General features: G+C 39.0%; 1 pseudogene; it reads right to left on the bottom strand.

Moving 5' to 3' along the window:
• Positions 1-11,279: 11,279 nt before the first annotated feature.
• On the bottom strand, positions 11,280-11,377 carry LOC132305879 (small nucleolar RNA R71; annotated as a pseudogene).
• Positions 11,378-11,617: the final 240 nt, after the last annotated feature.

Below are 11,617 nucleotides of genomic sequence, written 5' to 3'. Positions count from 1 at the left end.
TTGTGCTACATCCTAGTTTACTTGTTGTTAAGTGGACAATTCATGCTTGTATCTGATATCCATGCTCATTGTTGCAATTGGTAGCACATATTTGGGTTACAACATTATTGTTTCCCCAGTTAGATGAATGTTAGTGATTTAGTGACAAGCTTAGTGGTGATTCCTATGCCCTAAGACTTCTCTCCTATTTTTACAACTCTACTCTTTTAGCTTTAAATTGTCCTACATTGCATTTTTTAATTCATCATTAGTTTAATTAAATCAAACCAAAGTATCTTTCGATCTCTTGACCTACTAATCCAAGTTTAATTCCAAATACTATGTTCGATCTCTTGGGACGATACCTTCTCACTTCATACTACATAGTATAAGTGTTTAGTGGTTTTATAAATTTTAATCCGTGATGCCCACTATGCACTATTTCTAAATCTTTCAAAATGACACTAATTTATTGCACACCCAAGGAAGCAATCAGTATTTAGTGGAAATATCCTGCAGTAATGTAGATTTTCCCATGATGATCAAGTAGCAAATTAACAATATCATTATTAAAACAAATTATGTACATTAGAATTACATTCTACCAAGTCTACATATGGTTGAGCTGAATTTAGTCACCAATGCAAAAATTAGATAAGCATGCACTAGTTGAATAGCATCACAAGAAGTGCATATTACATAAAGTGTCAAGTGGTGTCCATATGATCTTTTTTCTACTCTTTCTTGTGTTTTTTTTCTTGAAAATACATGTTTGGTTAGTGTCTTTTAAGCCTGCTCTTTATTGTATTTGACTGAGGTATGTTTATCCTATGACTGTTGTTAACAACAAGATATAGGAATGCTTTTGTTTTCTATATGCATTTCTTTTGTTTTATTAAGTTATGTGGATATAACCAGACACGCTAAGTTAGGTGATGAAACCTATTAACCTATCCTATTTTTGTTTAAAACAAAACACGCGGGATTAGGTGAATAACCAATTGATCTATCACGTTATTAAGATAAGATACACCCTATTTGTTCTATCATGCTAAGAAAACAATGATACGTATATTGACATGTTGAAGATGAAAACCTATTGATCTATTATGTTATAGATAACAGGATACGTCCTAAGTTTACTGACACCAGAGTTCATTTGACAAGAAGAGGTTGAGGATTTGGTGGTCTAAGTATGGAATGAATCTGTTAGTGGAAATCCTTTACACAAGTTACAGAAGAAGCTTAGAGGTATCAAACTTGCTCTTAGTGCATGGAATAAGAAGAAGGGTAAGGTTTCTGAACAGGTACAAATTGTAACTGAGGAGTTGCATAAGGTTCAAATGGATTTTCTTAATGATCCATTGAATCAGCTTTTGATTTCCAAGGAAAGGGATGCAAGTTTGAAGTTTCAATCTACTTTGGATTTAGAAGAAATTCTGTTGTGTCAGAAATCGAGGGTAAAATAACTTAAAGAAGGGGACAAGTGTTCTAGTTATTTTCATAGCATGGTCAAACAACAAAGATGTTATAATTCCATAACTTATTTGAAGCATCCTGATGGGACAATTTCTTCTGATCCTGAAGTTCTTAAAGACTGGTTAGTTAAATATTATGAAGATTTATATACTGCTACAGCTTCTGTTTTGACAGAGATTACTCCTCATAGGAAAATTTTACAAATTGAAGAGTGTTAGGAGCTTGATAAAGATGTTACAGCTGAGGAAATAAAAGGGTTGTGATGGCTTTTAGTCCAAACAAAGCCCCTGGTCCGAATGGGTTTCCAGCCAGGTTTTTTCCAAAAATATTGGCATATTGTAGGTATTGACTTGATTAGTGCTATTCTGTTCTATTTCAATGAGGTGGTAATGCCTAGGGGAATTAATTCTACCTTCCTTGGCCTGATTCCAAAGCTTAATTATGGTGATAAATTAGAGAATTACAGACTTATTGCATTATGCAATCTTAGTTATAAAATTATTTCATCAGACTACCTCACACCAAAAGAGTACGTGAAGCCTCGGGAGGTCAATCCTTGGAAAGTAGAAGGAAATCAAGTGAAGGTTATCCATGCAATACACGGGAGGTCAGAAGACGACCAAGAGTCGAAAGAGGTGTACCAATCCAGACTGAGGATAGCCCACAAGCTAAGGAAGCTATCCTCGGTAAATACTATCACTTCAGGCAGTATCAGTATTGGGTTCGGTAATGGAGATTTATCCCGAGTTTAGCTTCCTTACGAGGATCCGTTGGTCATCAATCTTCTAGTGGCAAATTATATGATCAAAAGAGTATTGGTAGATCCAGGTAGCAGTGCTAATATTATCACAAAGGCTATCTTTGAGCAATTGGAGATCCCATCATTATTAATTCAACCCACCTCTAGTCCTTTGATGGGGTTCGATGGCACAAAGGTGGACCCCATTGGGGTAATTAATCTGTCCATCACTGCAGCAAAAAGGACATTAAAGGAGAACTTTATTCTAACAGACATCCACCCTTTTTATAATCTCATTATGGGAAGAGGTTGGATACACTGAATAAACGGGGTTCCGTCCAGCCTTCATCAGGTGATGCTATACTTGTCTCCAATTGGTAAGGAGGTTATTAATCTTTGGGGAGATCAGGTCACTACCAAAGAATGCTACATGCTGACACTGAATGAAGCAAAGAAGATGATCAAGCAGTCCCAACCAGTTACTATCCCTAAAGGTACTTCCAAATAGCAATTACTGAGCCATTTACCCAAGTATTTGAAAGCAAAGGAGGAAGCCGAAGCTATAAAGCCTACCAAGGAATCTCTCGAAACCATCGAAGTTGTCCTCGACGATCTTCGAAAAATCACTTATATGGGCTCTTCCCCCACAGTCGAAGAGAAAGAAGCGTTAGTTGATGTCATTCGACGGAACACAGATGCGTTTGCCTTAGATCATTCGGACATGGTAGGAATCAACCCTTCAATCTCATGCCATAGCCTGAAGGTGGATCCGACGTTCAAACCAGTTAAGCAAAGACACAGAAGGTTCGCTCCTGAGCGCAATCAAATCACTGCTGAAGAAGTAAGCAAACTGCATCAAGCAGGCTTCATTCGAGAAGTACACTATCCACAATGGTTCTCGAACGCAGTGGTAGTTCAGAAGAAGAATGGAAAATAGAAAGTGTGCATAGATTTTACCAATCTCAATAAGGCTTGCCCTAAGGATAGCTTTCCACTACCCAAGATAGATCAGATGGTCGACGCTACCACTGGCTATGAGAGACTCACATTCCTCGATGCGTATTCTAGGTATAACCAGATCCCCATGAATCTAGAGGATAAAGAGAAAACTGCCTTCATAACAGAAAAAGGCACATACTACTACAAAGTCATGCCCTTCGGACTCAAGAATGCTGGGGCAACTTACTAACATCTCGTTAACAAGATCTTTGATAAGATGCTGGGGAGGACAATCAAAACCTTCATCGATGACATGGTGGTTAAAAGTGTGAAGAAGGAGGAATATCCCAAGCACCTCCAGGAAGTCTTTGACACTTTGAGAAGATATAACATGAAGCTAAATCCTTTCAAGTGTTCCTTCACAGTCTCTTCAGGAAAGTTTCTTGGCCATATTGTTAACAAGAGAGGGATAGAGGTAAGCTCAACTCAGGCTCAGGCCCTTATACAGAATCAGGAACCAAAAACTCGCAGGGAAGTATAGGTGCTGATTGGCCGAAATGTAGCTCTCAACCATTTCATATCTCAGTTATCCAACAAATGTAAACCGTTTTTTGATGTAATAAAATCCAAGAACAAGGATATATGGGGACCTTAACAACAAATAGCTCTCAAATAATTGAAGTGCTACATAGCTAAACCTCTAATTCTGTCTGCTCCAAAGCTTGGTGAAACTCTCATCATGTACTTAGCAATCTCTGGCATAGCCACAAGTGCCGTACTGATTAGAGAAGAAGGAAAGAATCTGTACTCAGTTTTCTACACAAGTAAGATGATGATAGATACTGAGACATAGTACAGCAAGGTAGAGAAGATCATACTAGCGCTGGTGTATGCAAAAAGGAAGCTTCGGCACTATTTTGAGTCTTAAAGCATCGTTGTCTTAACCAACTACCCCATGCGAGTTATTTTTTCCAAGCCAGACTTATCTGGAAGAATAACTAAGTAGGTAATTGAACTCAATTCCTTCGATATATCTTATGAGGCAAAGGTGTCACACAAAGGCCAGGCATTGGCCAACTTCCTCTTTGAGTATGAAGATAAGCCCGAAGAGCCAGACCCTCCCAAACCACAATGAAAGCTTCGGGTAGATGGTTCCTCGAACTTGACTAGTGCTGGGGCCAGAATCGTTATCATAACCCCTAAAGGCACCAAGCTGCAGCAGTCAATCCGTCTGACTTTTCCTACCACTAACAACAAAGCCGAGTATGAGGCCTTGCTCGCGGGGCTCTGGTTGGCAAACCAGCTCCAGGTAAGGTGTCTAAAGGTGTTTAGTGACTCCCAACTTATTGTGAATCAGGTGACAGGCAAATATCAGCCCAAAGAAGAAAGAATGAAAGCATACAAGGAGGCTATAGAGAGTGTTACACGTAGATTCGATCAAATCGAATCCCACCAAGTACCTCATGAGGAGAACTTTGAAGCAGATTAACTGGCTACAGCGGCATCTTCCTTAGACAAAGATTTGGTCCGGATAGTGCCAATAGACATCTTGGATGAACCTAGTATAAGTCCTCGGCAGGAGATAATGGTGATCTCGGGCATTCCACGAGAACTATGCTGGATGGATCCGTTAGAAGCTTACCTCAAGCATTAAACCTGTCTGAACCAGAAAATCAAGGCAAGGAAACTTATGTTCATCATAGCCAAATATTCTATTATCAATAATCAATTGTACAGGAAGTCATTCTCAGGTCTTTACCTGAAGTACTTAAGTCCCACTGAGGCCTTTGTAATACTAAAGCAAATTCATGACGGGGATTATGGCAACCACTCTAGCTGCAGGTCGCTGGCACATAAGGTCTTAACTCAAGGTTACTTCTGGCCATACCTGGCTCGGAATGCTGAGGAATATGCCAGGAGATGCGACAAATGCCAGCAACATGGCCCAATGAAACATCAGCCTGCTGAGGACTTACACGCAATGGCTCGCATAATGGGGAATTGATATGGTCAGACCTTTGCCCAAAGCTATGGAACAAAATGAATACGTATTGTTAGCTATAGATTACTTCACAAAGTGGGTAAAGGCAGAAGCTTATTCAAGCGTGACCCATGAGCAAGTAAAGAGTTTTCTATGGAACAATATAATCTGTCGATTCAGAGTGCCGAAGGTTATCATGATGGACAATGGTAAGAATTTGGACAATATAAGTACAAGAAAGTTCTTCGCCAAGCATGGGATCAAACAGAAGTTAGCCGCGGTTAGTCATCCACAAGGGAATGGGCAGGCCTAAATAACTAACCAAACCATCTTCAGCTATCTGAAGAAAAAGTTAGAGCAGTTTAACTCAAAATAGTACGAAAATCTTCCTAAGGTACTTTGGGCATGTCGAACCACCCCACGGCGACCAATGGGGGAAAGCCCCTTTGCAATAGCCTAAGGGTCCGAGGCTGTTATCCCCACCGAGTCAGCGATACCTACTCTTTAAACACATTTGTTGCTCGAGGGGAACAATGATCAATAGCTTGAGCATAGCCTCGACCTTTTAGAAGAAAAGAGGGATGTTGCAGCAATTAGGCTCGCTTCATATCAACAACAGTTGCGTAACAGTTATAACAAGTGCATCAGGTTCAGAAGCTTTGTGGTAAACGATTGGGTGCTGAAGTAAGAAATAACCCACGTAAAGAAATTACAACCTAATTAGATCGAACCCTTCAAACTCATAGAAGTAGTAGGGAAAGGAGCCTACCGGTTAGCCGGAGCTAATAGGCGTCCAATTGTACATCCATGGAACGTAATACACCTCAAAGGTACTATCAGTAGACAATATAGTCCATTTGCTTTTCTTTTATAAAAAGACAATATGTTTGTCTTTCTACAAATATGGCCACTTATGGGCCCATATAATAAAAGATTCTTATTAAGCTATACCTCTTTGCACCTTTTTTCTTTTCTGTTGATATTACAACAAAAGAAAGATATTATGACAACAAAAGAAAGAAGTTACGGCAAACGAAGCTATATTTTTTTCACTTTTTGGTTATATTTTTGTCCCACATCGATAGTCTATCATTCCGTAAGTCCTTTTACATAGGCGCAGACTTTAGCATGAACGTATATTGCAACGAGTGCCCATTAGAAATTAAGGCATGTATTTAGGCCATATATCCAAAGGACACTCTTTGCAATATTTTCTCTAATTTTTGGACACAAAGCACAATGCTGTGTAGCTTAAGGCATATGTTTTGTTATGGTATCACATCACTTAGACATAGCTTTAAACTTCCCTTTATATAAGGAACAGTGAAATTATTTGGGTGAATTGCAAAAAGGGCCTGCTGGTAATTAATAGTTCCAGCGGGCATTCTTTGGAATAATTTTCTCTTTTTAACAAAAACCTAAATTATTTAGCCCAAAATACAAATCCTACTTTTCTCCCACATCGAATTGAAATAAAGGTGGGGATAATTAATATAAGCAGTAGTTATAAAAAGCAAATGCCAAGGAAGGGGTGACCGTGAAATAAAGGGTCCCAACCAAACGCTTGGGAATCTGGCTAGGTCACTGTCACTCTTTTACTTGGCCTTTTCTCATTTTTGAATCCTTGGACCCGCGAGTCTGAGGACATCAACAACATTCCTCTGAAGCGAGAAGCTGAAGATACTACATGCCTCAGACCACAACTGTCCGGCACAAAATAGTTCCTCTCAGGCTTATAGCCAAGGAACCACATGCCTCGGATCACAAGAGTCTGGCACAATACAATTCCTCTCAGGCTCATAGCCGAGGATCTACCTACTTTGGACCCCAAGTGTACGGCACAATACAGTTCCTCTCAGGCTCATAGCCAACGAACCACATACCTCAGACCTCAAGTGTCCGGCATAATACAATTCCTCTTAGGCTCATAGCCAAGGAACCACATGCCTTGGACCACAAGTGTTTGACACAATACAGTTCCTCTCAGGCTTATAGCCGAGAAACCACCTATTTCAGACCCCAAGTGTCTGGCACAATACAATTCCTCTCAGGCTCATAGTTGAGGAACCACATACCTCGGACCACAAGTGTCCAGTACAATATAGTTCCTCTCTGGCTCATAGCCGAGAAACCACATGCCTCGGATTGTAAGTGTCCGGGACAATACAATTCCTCTCGCGCTCATAGCCAAGGAACCACATGCCTCGGATCACAAGTGTCTGGCACAATATAATTCCTCTCAGGCTCATAGCCGAGGAACCACATGCTTCAGACCACAAGTGTTCGGCACAATATAATTCCTCTCAGGCTCATAGCTGAGGAACTACATATTGGACCACAAGAGTCCATCATAATACAATTCCTCATAGTCTCATAGCCGAGGAATTTACCACTTTAAATGCTTTGAGTCTGAAGTTACATCAATAGATCTGAACCCAAGTGGGGGCAAATACTCTTTATGGCTGTCACACCTGCAGGCCCTTATATGTGGCCTAGCAGTGTATGGCCCATGAGAAGTTTTGTCCTATATCAAAAATAAATGAAAAACGTGGATGCAATAGATAATGCAATCCCACACTTATCGATTGCCAAGAAAGGTGCCTCTTGATAAATAGGTCTTTAAGCATAATCGCTCAGTCAGAGACCAATATATCAAGGGACCCTCTTTCTTGAGCCTATTCTTTTCAAAATCTTCAGATCATGATGATATGAATGCTATACTAGAAATTTGGTAATTTGAAGCCATCAACGCATTCCTCTAAGACAAGGAACTTCACACTTCAGACACAAGGAATCTGAATACAAGTAAATTGGCAAAACCCAGATGAATAAGCAAAAACCTAAATAGAGGTTGCTATATTCTTTGACATTTTATTCTTAGAATCAATGAGTTTGATTAAGACAATTGCTAAGTCAAGTAAGTAATTTGTCATACATCGAAAAAGTATACGAAAGAATGAGTATTGATACACCTACTCCACATGGGTTAAGGCCAAGATGGGTTCCCATGATGGTTAGATCACTAAATGGTAGAAAACTCCTCAGTTAGTGACTAAACTATCATGGGAACTCCCTTCTTACCATCTTATCTGTTTTTGCCTTGGACTATAAGAAGTCCAAAGTTTCCAGAGAAAATGAATCTTTTTCAAAGGCATGAAAAATTACTCAGTAAGTATGTTGATGAGCGCTAAAAAGTGCGCATTTAAACCCCTTAAGCTCAAGTATTCTAGGACCTTTATCTATTTTATTTTCTCGTTTTAGACTAATTTCATGTTACCCTTTTCAGGCACTTATCCCCAAAATAAGTTAATCTAACTGAATTAGAGCATAAAAGATGCAATCTCCAGCTCAATCGGAGAAAGGAGCAAAGTGGAAGCAAAGAGGTGGAAAGTAGCATTCTTCGATCGATCATTCCAAGCTTTGATCGATCTTACAGTGATTGTTCCAACAAGGCTAAGATGGATCGAGCCTTTTGTCATTTTCCTCACTAAAATACCTTCTTCGCTCGATCCAACAATTCTCTAATCGATCGAGCACCCTTGATCTTATCCCCACCTACCATTTTTGTCTTTTTCTTAAAATATCCCAAAAATATCTCAGATTTGTCTTATTCCAAAAAGGTGCCGTCATAGTTCGATTGATCTAACCATCCTTATGATCGATCGAACCTCCTTAAGTGTGAGAAAAATCGAGTTCCAGCCAATTAAAAGGTGTGCTCGTGGTGCAATCATTTAGAGGTCCTAGTGCACGAGGTCTGACCATTGGGTGTGACATTTGAGCTACCAATATAAGGATTTTGAGCCATTTTACACATATACACAAGAGAGTTAAAGGAGTCTAGAGATTGGAGAGACATACACCATTTGGGAGTGCTTCCACTTATTTTAATCATGGAGATGGCCCTTGAGGCTTGGATGATAACATTAATGAGTGGCTAAACCATTCTCTTGGGGCTAGAGTTAGCCTTAAGCATGCCTCTTAGACTTTGATGTTTTGTAATTAATGGGGATTAGTGTTGTAATTTTTGTCTTGACCTTTGATATATATATAAATCTTGTTTATACTATAATTTATGTGGTTTAATACTTCCAACTGACCATTTCATTTTATTCATATGTCTATGTATGGTAGAATAGATGTTCATGTGTTTGTCTCTAGATTTTGTGATATTGATGCATGTCTATGTGTGTTGATGCTATGAATCTTGTGATGGTCAAGGCATTGTGCTTTAATGGAATACTCTTGTGATTTACTTGATGGTTCATACTCATTTCTTGATGGATTGTGCCTCTTCCTTAGTTTAATTTTCACGTCCCTAGCTCAGTTGTAGTGTAGTTGCCTTACTTTCTTAGATGGGAGGACAATCCATGCTTGTTGTTTGATGTTTCATGCTTATGAATGTAAATAGTATATTTCTATAATTTTAATGATGTGTATTGATTGTGGACTTAAGGAAGGACTAATGACTTAGTTTGATATGTTGTGCTATTCACTAGTTTGTTTAGATAATGTATACTTAATTAGTCATCCATGCTTATTGATTCAATCAATGACACATAATAGTATTGCAACACATAATCCCCCTCATTCATACACATTGAGTGTCTAGGAAGGTGATGTTTAGTGGTGACCTCTAAGTCCCAAGATCTCCTTCTTTTTCTCTGCACTTTACTTAATTTAGTTATTTCAATTATTTTACCTTGCATTCACTTAGTTAAAATTGTAGTTTAATTAACCAATCAAACCACCTTTTGATCACTCGACCTACTAATCCGACCTTGTTTCCAAGTAAAATTACGCTTCCAATCCCTTGGGACGATCCCTACTCACCCTAACTATATTTTTAGTTAGGAGTGGTAGTGGCATTTCATAAATTTAAACTTGGCCCACTACACTTTTGCATGCTTTGGTTTTAGGCGACACCAAGTTTGGCACTATTGCCGAGGATTAGGCAATGCCGTACTTTGGAAACAACTAGGAATTAGTACTCTTTTGATCGTGTCTTTACTTTATTTTTATTTTGATTACTTATTGTGTTTGTTCTTGATTGGCTAGGTACATTGAGCTAAGAGAAGTAAAGCAAAAGGAGTCAAAGCAAAGGAGAAAGCCAAGTGAAGCTAACCAAGAGCATAAAAAGCTCAAAAATAAAAAAATTGCAAAGCAGAACAAGGTAAAGCAAAAATTGGAAAATAATTTAAAGTTGCTTAAGGACCTTTTGTGAGCCTTTTCTAACTCAATCTCTAGTCAAATCGTGAGCCCATTTGGAGGCAAGTCTTTAATTTCTTAGATAGATCGTGAGCCCACGTGGAGGCAATTTTTATTTTACTTGTATCTTTTTGAAAGAATGGGAGTATTGGTACATCGTATGTGGAGATTTGTTGCGGAGGCGAAGTGATTGCTACTTACTTGATTACTTGTTATTTGTTTTGTTAGTGCATGCATGGTCGTAGATCATTAAATCCTACTATTGTCCCACTTGATTTGAATATGGAATCTATTGTTTATAGGGGAAGAAGTAAGTTGAACGACTCCATTTCATCAATGGAGGGGCAACATGAGGACCATGTGGAGGACCTTGGTTACATAGACCAACAAGGCATCCTCCACCCTAATGTGCATTATGACAACATTCAAGTCCCATTAGGCATGCCAAGACCATTCATTCCACCACAACAACAAGGCAAAGTTCCATTGGGAATGCGTCAGCCAATTTTTGCTCCACCTCCCACAGTTCAAGTTAATTATGGTGCTCGTTTAGCACCACCGGTTGTGAACCCCCCCCCCCCCCCCCCCCAAATTGCTTTGCGTGATCATTATGTTCCAAATAAATATAATGCACTGACGTGCATTCAATTACCCCCATTTAGAGCTCACCATTATGAAAATAAACCGCAAACTATTCAAATGATTCCTAACTATCATGGACTTCCAAATGAAGAACCTTACAAGCATCTTGATGAGTTTCTTGAAGTGTGTTCCACCGTGAAATACACGGACATACCGAAAGAGGTTTTGAGACTCAAACTCTTTCCTTTTACCCTTAAAGATAAAGCAAAATATTGGATCAACAATGTAAGGAATTTTTCAATAACCTCTTGGATAGAAATGCAATAAGAGTTCTTGAAAAAGTACTATCCAGTATCGAAGACCAATGTTATGAGAACTTCCATTCATGAATTTTCTCAAGGGGATGGGGAATTATTTCATGAGGCATGGGAAAGATTTAATGATTTGCTTAGGAAGTGTCCACATCATGACATTCCTAAGTGGCAGTTAGTCCAATATGTTTTTGAAAGTTTGTCGGATAACCACAAAGGAATGGTAGATGCATCCATGGGAGGTTCTTATCTTGATAAGCATAAAGATGATGTTTGGCATTTGTATAAAAGTATGAGTGAAAATTCCATGCATCGATCGTTTTCATAAAAAATGGTAGAATTCTAGGTGGAAGGAAGAATGTCGGCTTGTATCAAGTTGACAATTCCAATGACATAGCCGCC

Source organism: Cornus florida, unplaced genomic scaffold, assembly GCF_030987335.1.
Source record: "Cornus florida cultivar Cherokee Brave unplaced genomic scaffold, ASM3098733v1 CherokeeBrave_3.0.0_Hap2_Chr04, whole genome shotgun sequence".
Taxonomy (NCBI): domain Eukaryota; kingdom Viridiplantae; phylum Streptophyta; class Magnoliopsida; order Cornales; family Cornaceae; genus Cornus; species Cornus florida.
Note: the sequence above shows the minus strand (reverse complement) of the source record. Positions and strands in the feature narration are given on the sequence as shown.